Source organism: Schistocerca cancellata, chromosome 2, assembly GCF_023864275.1.
Source record: "Schistocerca cancellata isolate TAMUIC-IGC-003103 chromosome 2, iqSchCanc2.1, whole genome shotgun sequence".
NCBI lineage: Eukaryota > Metazoa > Arthropoda > Insecta > Orthoptera > Acrididae > Schistocerca > Schistocerca cancellata.
Genome location: NC_064627.1, coordinates 507,759,642 through 507,778,706, shown reverse-complemented (window position 1 = coordinate 507,778,706; position 19,065 = coordinate 507,759,642). Strand labels below are relative to the sequence as shown.

The following is a 19,065-nucleotide window of genomic DNA, read 5'->3' as shown; positions in this document are numbered from 1 at the left end:
CTAAGGTTTTTCTCTTGGTTATACAGGTTAGTGGATGGCCTTTCTTTGAGCAGGATGAGAACGAATCTGTCAATTGCTTTGAGAGTCCTACTTGAAAGTTAAACTAATCTTAGTTTTTTTCTTAATCTATATTCATTTTGTACAATACAATGGCATTTAGAATTGCCACATTTAGTAAGAAGTAGATAATATGATGCCACCACTTATGTGAACATTGATCTAATGCATAATGTTTTCTTTGTTGGTCGAAGTGATCTATGCCTCCCATTACACTACTGTATATTGTTACAGTTCTGGCAGTTTTACCCCTGCTCTTTCTTGAGACAAGTGTAGTGTGTCTTGTGTCATCCGAGGTAGTCAAAATAGTGGCAGGTTTGTTGTCCATCAATTTTATAGCTGCAGTACCAAGTTTGCATTGGAATTGAATTTCTCCTATTTCCTAGTTACATTTCTCTTTCACCACTCAAGGCAGTCATTTCTTGTTTTTTTCTCACAGTGTCTGTAGAATAGATGCAACTGATCAATAACATCAGCATTAGGTTCACAGTGGTGAAGAAGTTGTCAAATGCTACACACAGGTCACGGCTCAGGCTAATGACTACTCACTCTTCTACAGAATTGTCTGTAGACCTGTTGTCTGACTTACTTGTGCAAATAACAAATTTTGTGACATGGCCTGTTTTTGAGTCTGCTACACACCACAATTTGTACCCTTGTTTACCTGATTTCAAAAGCATATACTGCCTGAGCAATGCACATCCCTTTGAAATATTATCTTCCATTCATTCACAGCTAATACCTCATTGGCAGTTTGTGTTGTTTAGAAAAGTTATGAGTTATGACCTTGTGAAGTTTTCATGATTTGGATGCTGTCTTGGAGGATTCATACCATTGCTATTTTTTTAAAAAATAGTTTGACATATCTTTTTGAAATATCTGCATGTCACAGACTTTGATATATCGGGTTGACCTAGAGCAGGTTCTGTACTCCAGCAGTGCACTACTTATGGAAACACAAATATAATCTTCAAGGTTTTCATACCATTCCACTTACTCATCTATAGTTAATTGTTTCCAGTTCTTTGTTGTCTCACGGTCTGACCAGATTGCCATTTTCATTTCAAGTGCTCTACACACAGATTTGACTGCTGAACCACACCCTCTAACATCTCAGTGGCAAATAAATAAATAAATAAATAAATAAATAAAGGAGGTAGTCTTCCTCTGTGTTTTATTTTGTCAATCTGCAGTATGGGCTTAGTAATCACAAGCTCCTTTTTTAAACATAAGAACATTCACCGGTATACTTGGGAAGGCAGGGGAACCAGATTTGTCATTGACTATATAATAACAGATCAGGAATTCAGGAAGGCTGTGAGGGACACACGTGTATTCAGGGGATTCTTTGATGACACTGATCATTATTTAATCTGCAGTGAAATTGGGATTGTGAGGCCGAAAGTGCAGGAGGTCAGGTCCATATGTAGGAGGATAAGAGTGGAGAAACTTCAGGATAAAGAAATCGGGCACAAGTACATAACAGTGATCTCAGAAAGGTACCAGTTAGTTGAATGTAGTCAATTACAGTCATTGGAAAAGGAATGGACAAGGTACAGGGACACAGTACTAGAAGTGGCTAAAGAATGTCTTGGAACAGTAGTATGTAAAAGTAGGATGAAGCAAACAGCTTGGTGGAATGATACAGTCAAGGCAGCCTGTAAAAGGAAAAAGAAGGCGTATCAAAAATGGCTACATACCAGAACCCAGGTAGACAGAGAAAGTTATGTTGAAGAAAGAAGCAAAGCAAAACAGATAATTGCAGCATCCAAGAAGAAATCGTGGGAAGACTTTGGAAACAGGTTGGAGACTATGGGTCAAGCTGCTGGAAAACCATTCTGGAGTGTAATTAGCAGTCTTCGAAAGGGAGGTAAGAAGGAAATGACAAGTATTTTGGACAGGTCAGGAAAACTGCTGGTGAATCCTGTGGATGCCTTGGGCAGATGGAGGGAATATTTTAAAGAGTTGCTCAATGTAGGTGAAAATGCGATCAGTAATGTTTCAGATTTCAAGGTAGAATGGGATAGGAATGATGATGGAAATAGGATCACATTTGAGGAAGTGGAAAAAATGGTCAATAGATTGCAGTGCAATAAAGCAGCTGGGGTGGATGAAATTAAGTCGGAACTCATCAAATACAGTGGAATGTCAGGTCTTAAATGGCTACACAGGATAATTGAAATGGCCTGGGAGTCGGAACAGGTTCCATCAGACTGGACAAAAGCAGTAATCACACCAATCTTTAAACATGGAAACAGAAATGATTGTAACAACTACAGAGGTATCTCTTTAATCAGTGTTGTGGGTAAAATCTTCTCAGGTATTGTTGAAAGGAAAGTGCGCGTATTAGTTGAGGACCAATTGGATGAAAATCAGTGTGGGTTTAGGCCTCTTAGAGGTTGTCAGGACCAGATCTTTAGCTTATGGCAAATAATGGAGAAGTGTTATGAGTGGAACAGGGAATTGTTTCTATGCTTTATAGATCTAGAAAAGGCATATGACCGGGTTCCTAGGAGGAAGTTATTGTCTGTTCTACAAGATTATGGAATAGGAGGCAAACTTTTGCAAGCAATTAAAGGTCTTTACATGGATAGTCAGGCAGCAGTTAGAGTTGACGGTAAATTGAGTTCATGGTTCAGAGTAGTTTCAGGGGTAAGACAAGGCTGCAACCTGTCTCCACTGTTGTTCATATTATTTATGGATCATATGTTGAAAACAATAGACTGGCTGGGTGAGATTAAGATATGTGAACACAAAATAAGCAGTCTTGCATATGCGGATGACTTAGTTGTGATGGCAGATTCGATTGAAAGTTTGCAAAGTAATATTTCAGAGCTAGATCAGAAATGTAAGGACTATGGTATGAAGATTAGCATCTCCAAAACGAAAGTAATGTCAGTGGGAAAGAAATATAAATGGATTGAGTGCCAAATAGGAGGAACAAAGTTAGAACAGGTGGACGGTTTCAAGTACTTAGGATGCATATTCTCACAGGATGGAAACATAGTGAAAGAACTGGAAGCGAGGTGTAGCAAAGCTAATGCAGTGAGCATTCAGCTACGATCTACTCTCTTCTGCAAGAAGGAAGTCAGTACCAAGACTAAGTTATCTGTGCACCGTTCAATCTTTCGACCAACTTTGCTGTATGGGAGCGAAAGCTGGGTGGATTCAGGTTACCTTATCAACAAGGTTGAGGTTACGGATATGAAAGTAGCTAGGATGATTGCAGGTACTAGTAGATGGGAACAATGGCAGGAGGGTGTCCACAATGAGGAAATCAAAGAAAAACTGGGAATGAACTCTATAGATGTAGCAGTCAGGGCGAACAGGCTTAGATGGTGAGGTCATGTTACACGCATGGGAGAAGCAAGGTTACCGAAGAGACTCGTGGATTCAGCAGTAGAGGGTAGGAGGAGTCGGGGCAGACCGAGGAGAAGGTACCTGGATTCGGTTAAGAATGATTTTGAAGTAATAGGTTTAACATCAGAAGAGGCACCAATGTTAGCACTGAATAGGGGAGAATAGGGGATCATGGAGGAACTGTATAAGGGGGGCTATGCTCCAGACTGAACACTGAGAGGCATAATCAGTCTTAAATGATGATGATGATGATGATGATGATGATGATGATCTGCTGCCTGCAACAGGTTCTCCATATGTATGAACATGAAGCAAGTCAACAACAGTGGTATCATCACTAGAAACCTCAATTCCAAACACTGGTACTATTTGGACTGCTATTATCATGATGTAGAACTAAACATGGCTCAGTGCCCACATGTCTGAAACATATTCATTATCTGTTTCAGAATCCTCAGGATCACTAAGTAGAGATAGTAGTAACTCCAATGATTCTCGTGTGTATCCTTCACATAGATTCGCTTCTTTGACATTTTTGCTACAAAATGCAGTGAACCATTGTGACATGAACAATAAATGATAAATTAATTTTCTTCAGACTAGGAAGTAACAATGTGTCTAATGCATATTCTGATTGCAAGAAATCAAACAATAGAAACTCCAGGTAGGAATATCAGCAAAGTAGGAAATGACAGATTGCTGCTTACCATAAAGAAGTCATTTTAAGTTGCAGACAAGTACAATTAAACGACACTTACACGAAGCTCTTGCCACAGCTTTCATCGGCAAAAGAGAAACACACGCCATTCATACGCTCAAGCAAGCACACTTTGAGCACACATGACCACCAAATTCGGCAGCTCGGGCCAGTATGCAACAATCACTTGGGATGGAAGCAGCAATCTGGAGGGCACTGGAAAGGGAAGGGACAGCAGTGTATAGGTGGGGGGAGAGAAAAATGCTGTCTGCCAGAGTGTGCAGGAAGTAGAATGTCAACAGGCATGGGGTCAGGAGGTTGCGGGCAGGGAGGTAGGAGGGAAAACGGAGTGAAAAAGGAGAAGAGTGGGGAAAGGTGTGCAGGTGCATTGACGGAGGGTGGGTGACAAAAATGGGGAGGAGATGATAGGACAGAGGGAGTGGAAACTGTCGGGTGGAGGGTCTGAGGGTAATAGGAGCAGAGAATGTGTTGTAAGGATAGCTCCCATCTGCGCAGTTCAGAAGAGCTGGTGGTGAATGGGAGGATCCAGGTGGTTCGGGTAGTGAAGCAGCCACTCAAATCAGGTGTGTGATGTTCAGCTTCTTGTTGTGCTATAGAGTGGACTAGGTTGTTCTTGACTGGAGTTTGGCAGTGCCCATTCATCTTAGTGGACAGCTGTACACTACTATCCCTTCCCGTTCTTCTTCCCTGGCCCTTCCAGATGGCTGCTTCACCCCAAGTGATAGCTGCCTTATGACTACCAACAGGTAGTCATAACAATATAAAAACCGGTGCAGTGATTGCAGCAGGGCTGATAAACCATATGGCTCCTTTCACCGGTGGCCCAGCCTCTGATGTGGTAGGATAAACTTGTGACAGGATTGGAATAAGAAATGCTGGGCAGGTGGATTGGGCAGCTTTTGCACGTTGGTCTTCCATGGGGATATGATCCTTGTAGCAAGGGGTTGGGATTGGAGGTGGCACAGGTATGGAATCAGAGGTTGTGCAAGTTGGGTGGGCGACGGAACACCACTTTAGGGTTCCTTTGGGACTGGTTCTTGGGGGTGGTGGGACGATTCGGGTTGTGAGGGGAAATGGCGCAGCAGGTTTGTTTGTGGACTAGGTCTGGGGGAGTGCCCCCTTTGTCACTCATACCACCCCAGACTGGAACAACTGGACCAAATCCTTTGCCAGGGCTTTGATTACCTATCACCATGCCCTGAAATGAGGGACATACTACTCAAGATACTTTCCACCCTTCCTAAAGTGGTGTTCAGTCACTCACTCAACCTTCACAACATCCAAGCATATTCCTATACCATTCCCAATCCCAAACCCTTGCTACAAGGGTCATTTCCCTGCGAAGATCCAGGTGCAAGACCTGCCCAATCCACACACTCAGCACTTCCGATTCCAGTCTTGTCACAGGTTTATCATACTCCATCAGATGCCAGGCCATTTGTGAAAGCAGTCATGTGATCTATCAGCTCTGCTGCAATCACTGCACAGCTTTTTATATAGTTATGACTACCAACCAGCTGTCCACTAGGATGAATGTCCACTGCCAAACTCCAGCCAAAAGCAAACTAGTCCACCCTGTAGCACAACATGCAGCTGAACATAACATGCTTGACTTCAATGGCTGCTTCACTACCCAAGCCACCTGGATCATCCACTCCACCACCTGCTTTTCTGAACTGCGCAGTGGGAGTTATCCTTACAACACTTTCTCCGCTCCCGTAATTACTCCGACCTCAACCTACAATGACCCACTGTCTACCTCCCCCTCCCCCGCCCACATTGTATCACCTCCTAACCATTCTTGTCTTCCACCCTCTGTCTGCCGTTCTCTACCAATATGTCCACCCATCTTACCCCATTGCTTGCCTTTTTTTTGCTCCTTTTCTCTCCACCTCCCAGCCCCACAAACTCTTGACAGTGCACTGTGTGTGTGTGTGTGTGTGTGTGTGTGTGTGTGTGTGTGTGTGTGTGTGTGTGTGTTTTTCCTCTCTTGCTGATGAAGGTTGTGGCCTAAAGCTTTGTGCAAGTGTCTTAATTGAGCCTGTCTGAAACTTAATGTGTCTTCTTTACAGTAAGTAGCAATCTATCTTTTCCTACATTGCTAATGGTAAGAAACAATGACAAAAAATTTTAGGTGATTAAAAGAAAGATTAGGAACTTTCAACAAGACAGTGTCAAGTGTACTTGATTCCACAGCTAGCCAGCCAAAGTGGGGCCAGCTAGCTGAGGTGGACGAGCCGAGAACAGAGTGCAGGCATCCTTGGAGACAGACTAACCATAGAGATTGAGGGGAAAAATTCCAAGTGTGGGATAGGAGGCTGCTCCCTTTCTGGACAGCAGCGAGATGGAGGCACTAATAATGTAGGTGTCCACCAAATGCAGCCTCCTTAGGTGGGTGTAGGATTGTAGAGTGGAGGTGTTGTCCAGCAGTTCGACAGGGCACTAATAAGACATCATTCAATAAATGGTCATCGATTTCCAAAGGTTATACAATCACTCTGTCTTCTTCTCGATTTGGCTTAGCAGTGGGTGTGCTGTACCCACACTACACGGAGGCACAGGGTAGCGTCCTGGCGTAGTCCAAGGTTTGTGCCGCAGCCCTGTCACACAAGGGTGTTGTCTTCACCAAGTCATTCTGTAACTAGTAGAGGTGACCATACATTGGTATCGGTGATTCAAATGGAGTGGCAAGACTCAGATTGAATGGAAGGAAGAAGAAGGTTTTATAGCAGTCGATGACTTGATGCCACCTTACTGGTGGCTGACTGTGCTCCTATTTTCTGAGCCAGTCAGCATTCCTGGCTGGCCTAATGTGTTGTTTCAGAGGGTCAGAACATTTTTTTATGCAAAGTTTGCAGCCTGAAATGCATTCTTGTGACATGCCTAAGTGTAGTTACTACACGTAGCCCTGTTCACAGGATAGCTTTGTGCCTGCTCTGAACTTTCTCAAAGTGCTGAATCAGGTGTTGCTGACACTCTCCCTTCCACAGTCTGAGGCAATGAGCTCCCTGCTTTGTTTGTGCTTCGGCTTTTCTGAGTGATGACACTGGTTACGCCATCAATGCATCCTTGACGGGCATGCTCCACTTAGCGTCGTCCAAGTCCTACCAACAAAATTTTATTCCTTACTTAATTACTATTCTGCTGTGCAAAAACAGGTTGAAAGGTGGAGATGGATAATAATATTTCTTCAAAAAAGCATAACATGCCTTACAAACTTACTATGTAAAAATCAGACACAACAAAGATAACACAGAATGTGAAAGTACTTCTCAAATTGTAAATGTTTTAATTGTAATAGTTTATTAAAAATTAACAAATGAACCAGTCATGCAATATATACTTAGAATAAGTCACAATCTTTGCCATTACTATGAAGTCTCCACATATAAACATAGCACAAGATCAACATGCATGTCCTTGACCATTATCCCATAAATTCTGTTATATAAGCAATGAAGTGCAATAATTTAAGAAATATTTTAATTTTTGTTAAATACGAACATGTTACAGTGCCAGACATGGCAACATATTCATGTATTTTATTGACAACTAATGTAAAAATTTATAGATATTTTAATGAGAGATTGCAAAATAACCACAAGATTTTATTCTCAATGCACTAGTATGTTGTGTATGTGTAATTGTCTTTTATAATTGAATGCTGGTCATTTATACATATGAAACACTAGCAAACCCGACAATGCTTCGCAATTGTTAAATATGTATGGGAATTTTATATACATGCTTAACTCCTCCCCCTCTCCAACTCACCCCCCACTCTGCCCTCTTACCCCTCTCTCTGACCTTGAGCCTTATTTATTGTTATTACAAACAAAACATTAAAATGAATGAGTAAATCAGTCAAGATAATACATATATATGGGGTATGAGAGTGTCCTCTCCAGCAGCTGTATCTGCGAGGGTAGTAGCTTCAATGACAGTATTTGGCATAATTTTAACCTTCGAATGGATAGGATTACAAAGTTTCGGATGATTCAGATTCCGTAGCAGTATTCTAATTATAAGCCGATAAGACAAAAATACAACTCTCCTGTTTTCTGTAAAACTGATGGGTGAGGAAGACAACAAACACATACACTGTTGTGTACACAATTTTTGTTTGAAAATATATTTAAGGAGGCAAAATAATAGAAGTTTACACACCCATTGCAAGAAAGAAATCAAAATCACATAGCACAGCATAGTTAGTTTTAACAGAAAGCTAGTTCATTGTCGATTAAAAAAAATAATAATAAAATAAATAAAACTCTCTCTCTCTCTCTATCTCTCTCTCTCTCTCTCTCTGTCCTTTCAAATGGTATTGGCGTATTGCGTAAAAATTTTAAGTAAATCAGGCAAGAACATTTTGAGAGTTTTGTTGACAACATATCCGCTTTATATATATTTTACAAAATCTAGAGCTGATAGTGTCTGAATGTTATCAAAGCATTGTGTAAAAATTTGAAGTAATTTGATTGAGAACTTTTCCAGATTTTTGGAAACAAAGCTTCTCCTCATATATTACATGTATATTTATATATTACAAAATATATAGCCTATGTAAAAGTTCATTAGTGCATCATCTAAAAATTTGAAGTAAATCAGACAAGAAAATTTCAATATTTTTGGTAAAAATGTTTCTTCTTTATATACCACGTACATATTACATATATTAAAATATACAGCCTATATCCATCTAATGTTGATTAAGTAGTGTGTAAACATTGGAAGTAAATCAACCAAGATTTTTGCTAAAAACATTAAGCACTTTAAGGCAGCTCTAAAGCATAACATTTTGCCGCATTTATTATTGCTAATAGAGCAACGAACATGTTACATATTCCTCATGATAGTAAAGATGATTAATGAACTTCAGCTTTTGTAGTGCCTGTTAGAGAGATTTTCATGCTGATGAAATTTTAAAGATTCTGACACTAAATTTTGAGAGTTAATAAGCTGCTGTACGAAATTTCTCATGCATGCTACAGAGTTTGAATGCAGGGCTTGCATTGTAAGTGTATGTATTGCACAGCTTAGTTAATTAGTTACAAGTGATTCATCGGTTTTGCAAATGTGTGTAAAGGCTCCCACAAACAATCAAATAATTCATAGAATTCATTAGGTTGTCAAATTATTTAGCAACATGTCTGTCAAACATACACAGCTGAATAACTTCTTTATGTTTCTGTCTACGATCATAAAATTGTTTAGTCCTTAGACTATTGGTTTCAGTCAGCGACGACCATCTTCAGATTTGCAGCAAACCACGAGAAAACAAAATACACCTAGTGTACAGTCTACATCTTAAAACAATGAAATAGGCTACAAAGGAAGGTATTACTTTCATATACATGGAGAACATACGCTTAAAATATGATGAGGCGTAAATGTTTCAGAATGTGACCAAATGTAATGGAGTCATAGTGGCATCATCAAAAAATACACAAAATCAGCAAAGCGTCATTGCTCATATTTAAAATATGGCGTACACCATACCACAGTGCCTGCGGAGTCATCCTGTTAATAGCGTACCGTTCATAACAAACTATGATGTAATAGTCACAAAAGCTTGTGTTGCCAACTTGTTAGATGTGGCAACTGTAAACCTATACATATTCATCAATTACATAATTGTACAAAGTGAAATAAAATTAAGAATACAATAGGTAAAGTCTATAGTGGGACTACCAAGTGTACAAGTTATTACAGTGATAAAATGTAATACGGTAATATGATTCTGAGGTGCTCTTGGGGGGAGGGGGGTGATCTTAGATACAATAATAACTTAGAGGAGAAGAACAAGGCTTTTGAGGCTGACAACATGACATAAAAATGGTAAAATAACCAAGGAAAGAAGCCAAATGGATGAAACAAAAGACTGAAGTAAGTGATCAATGCCTACAAGTACAGCTATCAGAAGGCAACTTGAAATTTATAACAAAAAAAGTAAGTGTCACCAAGAGTGCTCCCTGGGCAGAGTGATTTTGTACCCAGTGCCTACTTTACTTTCTTTGACAATATTCCACATTAACCATACAATGCATCATCTCTTATCTATGTCTTGCCTTGTCATTACTTGGTACAGAGGGCATTATGTATTTGATTTTCTAACCTGGATTGCATTACTCTCATGTTTTATTGTGCATCCTCTGTTTATATCCCCCCCCCCCATGAACCATGGACCTTGCCGTTGGTGGGGAGGCTTGCATGCCTCAGCGATACAGATAGCCGTACTGTAGGTACAACCATAATGGAGGGGTATCTGTTGAGAGGCTAGACAAACATGTGGTTCCTGAAGAGGGGCAGCAGCCTTTTCAGTAGTGGCAGGGGCAACAGTCTGGATGATTGACTGATCTGGCCTTGTAACACAAACCAAAACGGCGTTGCTGTGCTGGTACGGCAAATGGCTGAAAGCAAGGGGAAACTACAGCCACAACTTTTCCCGAGGGCATGCAGCTTTACTGTACGGTTAAATGATGGTGCCCTCTTGGGTAAAATATTCCGGAGGTAAAATAGTCCCCCATTCAGATTTCTGGGCGGAGACTACTCAAGAGGACATCATTATCAGGAGCAAGAAAACTGGTGTTCTACGGATTGGAGCGTGGAATGTCAGATCCCTTAATCGGGCAGGTAGGTTAGGAAATTTAAAAAGGGAAATGGATAGGTTAAAGTTAGATGTAGTGGGAATTAGTGAAGTTTGGTGACAGGAGGAACAAGACTTCTGGTCAGATGAATACAGGGTTATAAACACAAAATCAAATAGAGGAAATGCTGGAGTAGGTTTAATAATGAATAAAAAACATAGTGCGGGTAAGCTACTACAAACAGCATAGTGAACACATTATTGTGGCCAAGATAGACACGTAGCCCACGCCTACCACAATAGTACAAGTTTATATGCCAACTAGCTCTGGTATTGACGAAGAGATTGATGAAATGTATAATGATACAAAAGAAATTATTCAGATAGTGAAGGAGGGATGAAAATTTAATAGTCATGGGTGACTGGAATTCGACAGTAGGAAAAGGAAGAGAAGGAAACATAGCAGGTGTATATGGATTGGGAGCAAGAAATGAAAGAGGAAGCCGCCTGGTAGAATTTTGCACAGAGCATAACTTAATCATAGCTAACACTTTGTTCAAGAATAATAAAAGAAGGTTGTATACATGGAAGAATCCTGGAGATACTGACAGGTTTCAGACAGATTATATAATGGTAAGACAGAGATTTAGGAACCAGGTTTTAAATTTTACGACATTTCCACGGGCAGGTGTGGACTCCAACCACAATATATTGGTTATGAACTGTAGATTAAAACTGAAGAAATTGCAAAAAGGTGGGAATTTAAGGAGATGGGACCTGGATAAACTGACTAAACCAGAGGTTGTACAGAGTTTCAGGGAGAGCATAAGGGAACAATTGACATGAATGGGGGAAAGAAATACAGTAGAAGAAGAATGGGTAGCTCTGAGGGATGAAGTAGTGAAGGCAGCAGAGGATCAAGTAGGTAAAAAGACGAGGGCTAGTAGAAATCCTTGGGTAAAAGAAGAAATATTGAATTTAATTGATGAAGGGAGAAAATATAAAAATGCAGTAAATGAAGCACGCAAAAAGGAATACAAATGTCTCAAACATGATATCGACAAGAAGTGCAAAATGGCTAAGCAGGGATGGCTAGAGGACAAATGTAAGGATGTAGAGGCATGTATCACTAGGAGTAAGATAGATGCTGCCTACAGGAAAATTAAAGAGTCCTTCGGAGAAAAGAGAACCACTTCTATGAATATCAAGAGCTCAGATGGAAACCCAGTTCAAAGCAAAGAGGGGAAAGCAGAAAGGTGGAAGGAATATGTAAAGGGTCTATACAAGGGCGATGTACTTGAGGACAATATTATGGAAATGGAAGAGAATGTAGATGAAGATGAAATGGGAGATATGATACTGCGTGAAGAGTTTCACAGAGCACTGAAAGGCCTAAGTCGAAACAAGGCCCTGGGAGTAGACAACATTCCATTAGAACTACTGACAGCCTTGGGAGAGCCAGTCCTGACAAACCTCTACCATCTGGTGAGCAAGATGTACGAGACAGGCGAAATACCCTAAGACTTCAATAAGGATATAATAGTTCCAATCCCAAAGAAAGCAGGTGTTGACAGATGTAAAAATTACCAAACTATCAGTTTAATAAGCCACAGCTGCAAAATACTAACACAAATTCTTTACAGACGAATGGAAAAGCTGGTAGAAGCCAACCTTGGGGAAGATCAGTTTGGATTCCGTACAAATGTTGGAACACATGAGGCAGTACTGACCCTACGACTTACCTTAGAAAATAGATTAAGAAAAGGCAAACCTATGTTTCTAGCATTTGTAGACTTAGAGAAAGTTTTTGACAATGTTGACTGGAATACTCTCCTTCAAATTATGAAGGTGGCAGGGGTAAAATACAGGGAGCGAAAGGCTATTTACAATTTGTACAGAAACCAGATGGCAATTATAAGAGTCGAGGGACATGAGAGAGAAGCAGTGGTTGGGAAGAGAGTGAGACAGGGTTGTAGCCTCTCCCTGATGTTATTCAATCTGTATATTGAGCAAGCAGTAAAGGAAACAAAACATAAATTTGGAGTAGGTATTAAAATCCATGGAGAAGAAATAAAAACTTCGAGGTTCGCCAATGACATTGTAATTCTGTCAGAGACAGCAAAGGACTTGGAAGAGCAGTTGAACAGAATGGACAGTGTCTTGAAAGGAGAATATAAGATGAACTTCAGCAAAAGAAAAACAAAGGTAATGGAATGTAGTCGAATTAATGCTGAGGGAATTAAATTAGGAAATGAGACACTTAAAGTAGTAAAGGAGTTTTGCTATTTGGGGAGCAAAATAACTGATGATGGTCGAAGTAGGGAGGATATAAAATGTAGACTGGCAATGGCAAGGAAAGCGTTTCTGAAGAAGAGAAATTTGTTAATACCGAGTATAGATTTAAGTGTCAGGAAGTCGTTTCTGAAAGTATTTCTATGGAGTGTAGCCATGTATGGAACTGAAACATGGACGATAAACAGTTTGGACAAGAAGAGAAAAGAAGCTTTCGAAATGTGGTGCTACAGAAGAATGCTAAAGATTAGATGGGTAGATCACATAACTAATGAGGAGGTATTGACTAGAATTGGCGAGAAGAGAAATTTGTTGCACAACTTGACTATAAGAACAGATCAGTTGGTAGGACATGTTCTGAGGCATCAAGGGATCACCAATTTAGTATTGGAGGGCAGCTGGAGGGTAAAAATCGTAGAGGGAGACCAAGAGATGACTACACTAAGCAGATTCAGAAGGATGTGGGTTGCAGTAGGTACTAGGAAATGAAGAAGCTTACACAGGATAGAGTAGCATGGAGAGCTGAATCAAACTAGTCCCTGGACTGAAGACCACAAGAAACAACCTCTGTTTATATAATCCATTGAAAAGCTAAAGAAACTGATACACCTGCCTAATATTGTTTAGGGCCCCCGCGAGCACACTGAAGTGTCGCAACACAATGTGACATGGAGTCGACTAATGTCTGAAGTACTGCTGTAGAGAACTGACACCAAGAATCCTGCAGGGCTGATCATAAATCCGTAAGAGTATGACGGGGTGGAGATCTCTTTTGAACAGACATTGCAAGGCATCTGACATATGCTCAATAATGCTCATGTCTGGAGAGTTTGGTGGCTAGTGGAGGTGTTTAAACTAAGTGTTCCTGGAACCACTCTGTAGCAATTCTGCACTTGTGGGGTGTCACATTGTCCTGCTGGAACTGCCCAAGTTCGTCAGAACGCACAGTGGACATGAATGGATGCAGGTGATCGGACAGGATGCTTACATACACATCACCTGTTAGTTGTATCTACACATATCAAGGACCCAATATCACTCCAGCTGCACACATCCCATACCATTACAGAGCCTCCACTAGGTTGAACAGTTTCCTGCTGACATGTAGGGTCCATCGTCTGACCCAGCAACATGTTTCCAGTCACCAACAGTCCAATGTTGGCATAGACGGGCCCAGGCGAGGTGTAAAGCTTTGTGTTGTGCAGTCATCAAGGGTACACAAGTGAGCCTTCGGCTACGAAAACTCATATCCATGATGATTCGTTGAATGGTTCACATGTTGACACTCGTTGATGGCCCAACATCTAAATCTGCAGCAATTTGCAGAAGGGTTGCATTTCTGTCACACTGAATGATTCTCTTCAGTTGTCGTTGATCCCGTTCTTGCGGGATCTTTTTCCAGTGGCAGTGATGTTGGAGATTTTATGTTTTACCAGATTCACCTGAAATGGTCATATGGGGAAAACCCTCACTTCATCACTACCTCGGAGACGCTGCATCCTGTCGCTTGTGCGCCAACTATATCACCACATTCAAACTCACTTAAATCTTGATAAACTACCATTGTAGCAGCAGTAACCAATCTAACAACTGTACCAGACATTTTGTGTCTTATATAGGCCTTGCCAGCTGCAGCACCTTATTCTTTCTGTTTACGTATCTGTGTATCTGAATATACATGCCTATACCAGTTTCTTCAGTATATATTTCATCAACTATATAATCTCTTTAACTGACAGGTACAACATCATACGATTCTTGTCTTGGAAGGGCGTGTTGCAGGGTATGACGGCCCTGTGGCAGTTAAGTTCCTCAAACCACTTCTCGCCTCTGCTGCATTCTGGTGGCTACACTAACAGATGGTGTTGATTACCTAATTCAGTCTTTTGTTTCATCCATTTGGCTTTTTTCCTTAGTTATCTTATCTTTTTTATATTATTTTGTTAGCTCTGTAAGCTTGTTCTCGACTATGTTATTATTTATGTCTAAAATCACCCAAGGATGTCTCTGAAATCACATTTTCATTTAACCATTTCCTTTTTAACAATTTTAAATTTAACATTACTGATGCTTTTAATTTATTACATTTTATCACTGAAGTAACTTATAAACCTGGTAAGATGACTACAGACCTTCTTATTGTATTCTTAATTTTATTTCATTTTTTACAATCGTATAATTGACAATTATGTATACGATTACGGTAGTGACATCTAATGAGATTACGACAAAAACATATTTTGAGGCTACTGTCCCATAGTTTGTTATGTATAGAAGCACTATTAATGGGATGACTCCATCACTGTGGTCTGTTTCACACCATGTTTTCAACATTTGCAATGATGCTAAGTTGATTGTGTGTGTATTTTCTGATGAAGCCACTATGGCTCCAATATACAGGGTGTATCAAAAAGAATTATCCGATCTGGTATGTCTATACTTCTGAAACTAATAAATATATACAATGAATTTTGTTTTTTGATGAACAGAAAGTTAAAAAAAATTCATTCCTTTTCATAGGTGTTCAATATGCTACCCTCGGATACATGAGATATGTCAATGCAGTAGTCAAATTGTTCCCACATTGCAGCAAGCAAGCCATGAGTTACAGCTTCCACAGCTGCTGTTATGCGATGTCTCTGTTCATCATTGTCGTTGGTAATGGAGGCACACAAACAGTCTTTTATAAACACCCACAAGAAATAATTATATACACTCACGGCCGGTGACCTTGGATGCCAGTAATATAAGGCTAAATCATTTGGTCCAGTTCAACGGATCCATCGTTCAGTAATCCTTTGGTTTAAAAATTTCTGCACTTCCAGATGTCATGGTGGCAGTGCCCCATCTGTGTGGTAAATGAAGTCGTTCGAATCAGTCTTCAGCTGTGGCAAAAGTAAGTTCTCAAGCGTATCGAGATATGTGTGTCGTGTAACAGAGTTCTCAGCAAAGAAAAATGGACCATACACCTTTTCCCATAAAACTGCACAAAACACATTAAATTCTGCAGAGTCTGTCTCATGTTGGGAACCATGTGAAACTTAAGAAGTTGCTCTTTCCAAGAGCATGTTGTTCACACAAACATATATCTCAAATAAAATAACAATTAGGCTTTCTTTAAATGGGATGATTCTTTTTGATACACTCTGTATTAGGTCATGTCTTAAAACAGTTATGCCTCATCATATTTTAAGCATATATTTTCCATACAAATGTAAGTAATATTTTTTATTACGGCCTATTTTACTGTTTTATGATGTAGGCTGTAACTAGTTGTATTTGATTTTCTCGTATTTTGCTGCAGATCTGTAAATGGTCATAACTGAGCAAAACCGGTAGTCTAAAGACCATACTATTTTGTGTTCATAGACGGAAATAAAGGGAACTTGTTCTACACTTTCTGGGTCATGGTTCTGTTTGTGACTAAGTCACAGCTTATGAAACAAGGACAGCATTTTACAGTGTTGAAAGATACTTTTCACTGATTGACGATTTAACAAATAAGTTTGACTACGCATGTGTTGGAGGCTTTGGGTGATAAAATTGTGAAGAAAAACGATTTTTGAAAGATTTTCCTTTATATTCCTTATTATTATACTCTTCCTTACACTAGATATAGTTATCCACAGGATTAAATAACTATGACTATTTATTATAACATAATTAACTATTACAGCTATGGTATTTTCTTGACTATACTTCCTTCCATGGTTATTCTAACTGTACGCTTCACAGGTGCCTCTTCAGCATTCATGCAGTGTTGAGAGCTCTGTGATATACTTTTTGTGACATAAAGGCATCTACTGATGAATTCCAACAGGCACATACTGCCCAAGAAGTACATCAAACAGAATAATAATAATAATAATAATAATAATAATAATAAATCCCATGGAGGCCCGGGAAAAGAATAGGCCTCCGGTATGTTCTGACAGTCGTAAAAGGAGACGAAAAGAACAAACCACTAATAGGGCTAACCCCCCTTTTAGTGTGATTACTTGGTTCAGGACAGAACTAAAGAAGCCTCGGACAAGCGCCTTCATGGTCGGGGACGACGCTTGAACCCTATGCCCGCCCACAATGGTAACGACACTGCTAGCCAATTGGGAAATGATTTAAATCCAAATAGAGGAGTTTTGCAGGATATGCTTTTGCAACCACCCTAGAAGGAAAACAAAGACAGAGGATGAGATGGTCAGATGAAGTTAATCGACACCTCATGTTCTGTTATTACCAAGCAACAAACCTAGGAACCAACACAACTGGATACAGATCACAAGTATACACAACATTTATTACCAGATACCCGGAATTAAAATTTTTAACAGAACAACGACTAGCTGATCAGACCCGTGTAATAATAAAAAATAACAGGATACCCCAGTCAGAATTAGAAAACATCAAACAACAAGTACAACAAATACTGGAACAAAATAATGTGCAATTAGAAGAAGAAGAAAATACAGTAATGGACTCAAACATCCCAGAGAAAACAAACAAAGAACAAAACGCGTCAAATAAACAATCAGAGGAAAACGAAATCTTAAGACAGCCACCAGAACAAGCACAAATAGAACATGATGGTGTACCCTACTCATGGTTACTACAAATATTGGAAATATACAAAGTAGATCCTAAATTGATACAGTTCCTAAACATAGTAATGAAAAATTGGAAAACCACACTTAATATCTGAACAAATTCAAATAATATCACATCACAGCCAATACAGATTAAGCGAGGTATATACCAAGGAGACTCCTTAAGTCCTTTCTGGTTCTGCCTTGCTCTGAAGCCACTATCCAACATGCTAAATAATACAAATTATGGATACAATATTACTGGAACATACCAACACAAAATCACACATTTGCTATACAAGGATGATCTAAAACTACTGGCAGCAGCAAATCAATAACTCAACCAATTACTAAAGATAATAGAAGTATTCAGCAATGATATAAATATGGCTTTTGGAACAGACAAATGTAAGAAAAATAGCATAGTCAAAGGAAAACACACTAAACAAGAAGATTACGTATTGGATAACCACAGCGACTGCAAGGAAGCGACGGAAAAACAGATGCCTATAAATATCTAGGATACAGACAAAAAATAGGAATAGATAATACAAATATTAAAGAAGAATTAAAAGAAAAATATAGACAAAGACTAACAAAAATACTGAAAACAGAATTGACAGCAAGAAACAAGGCAAAAGCTATAAATACTTATTCTATACCAATATTGACCTACTCATTTGGAGTAGTGAAATGGAGTAACACAGACCTAGAAGCACTCAATATACTTACACAATCACAATGCCACAAATATAGAATACATCACATACATTCAGCAACAGAAAGATTCACATTAAGCAGAAAGGAAGGAGGAAGGGGATTTATCGACATAAAAAACCTACATTATGGACAGGTAGACAATTTAAGAAAATTCTTTCTATAACGATCAGAAACTAGCAAAATACACAAAGCAATCACTCATATAAATACATCAGCTACACCACTGCAATTTCATAACCACTTCTACAACCCTCTAGATCACATAACATCAACAGATACAAAGAAAGTAAATTGGAAAAAGAAAACACTACATGGCTAGCAACCGTATCATCTAACACAGCCACACATCGATCAAGACGCATCCAACACATGGCTAAGAAAAGGCAATATATACAGTGAGACGGAAGGATTCATGATTGCAATACAGGATCAAACAATAAACACCAGATATTACAGCAAGCATATTATTAGATATCCCAATACCACAACAGATAAATGTAGACTTTGCAAACAACAAATAGAAACAGTAGATCACATCAAAAGCGGCTGTACAATACTAGCAAATACAAAATACTCCAGAAGACATGACAATGTAGCAAAAATAATACATCAACAGTTTGCTTTACAACATAAACTTATAAAACAACACATTCCGACATACAAGTATGCACCACAAAATGTACTGGAGAATGAATACAAATTATACTGGAACAGAACCATTATAACAGATAAAACAACACCACATAACTAAC

General features: G+C 39.3%; 1 protein-coding gene across 3 annotated transcripts in view; it reads right to left on the bottom strand.

Moving 5' to 3' along the window:
* Positions 1-19,065, bottom strand: part of LOC126162052 (G patch domain-containing protein 11) — a 158,966-nt gene that overhangs the window by 23,284 nt on the left and 116,617 nt on the right. Inside the window, exon 6 of one of the 3 annotated variants that reach the window (XR_007534990.1) lies at positions 6,756-7,239. The exons of the other annotated variants lie outside the window; for them this stretch is intronic. The gene's annotated coding sequence lies outside the window, so the exon portion shown is untranslated. Of the gene's footprint in view, positions 1-6,755; positions 7,240-19,065 lie in introns of those variants that run through there. 3 annotated transcript variants of the gene reach the window in all.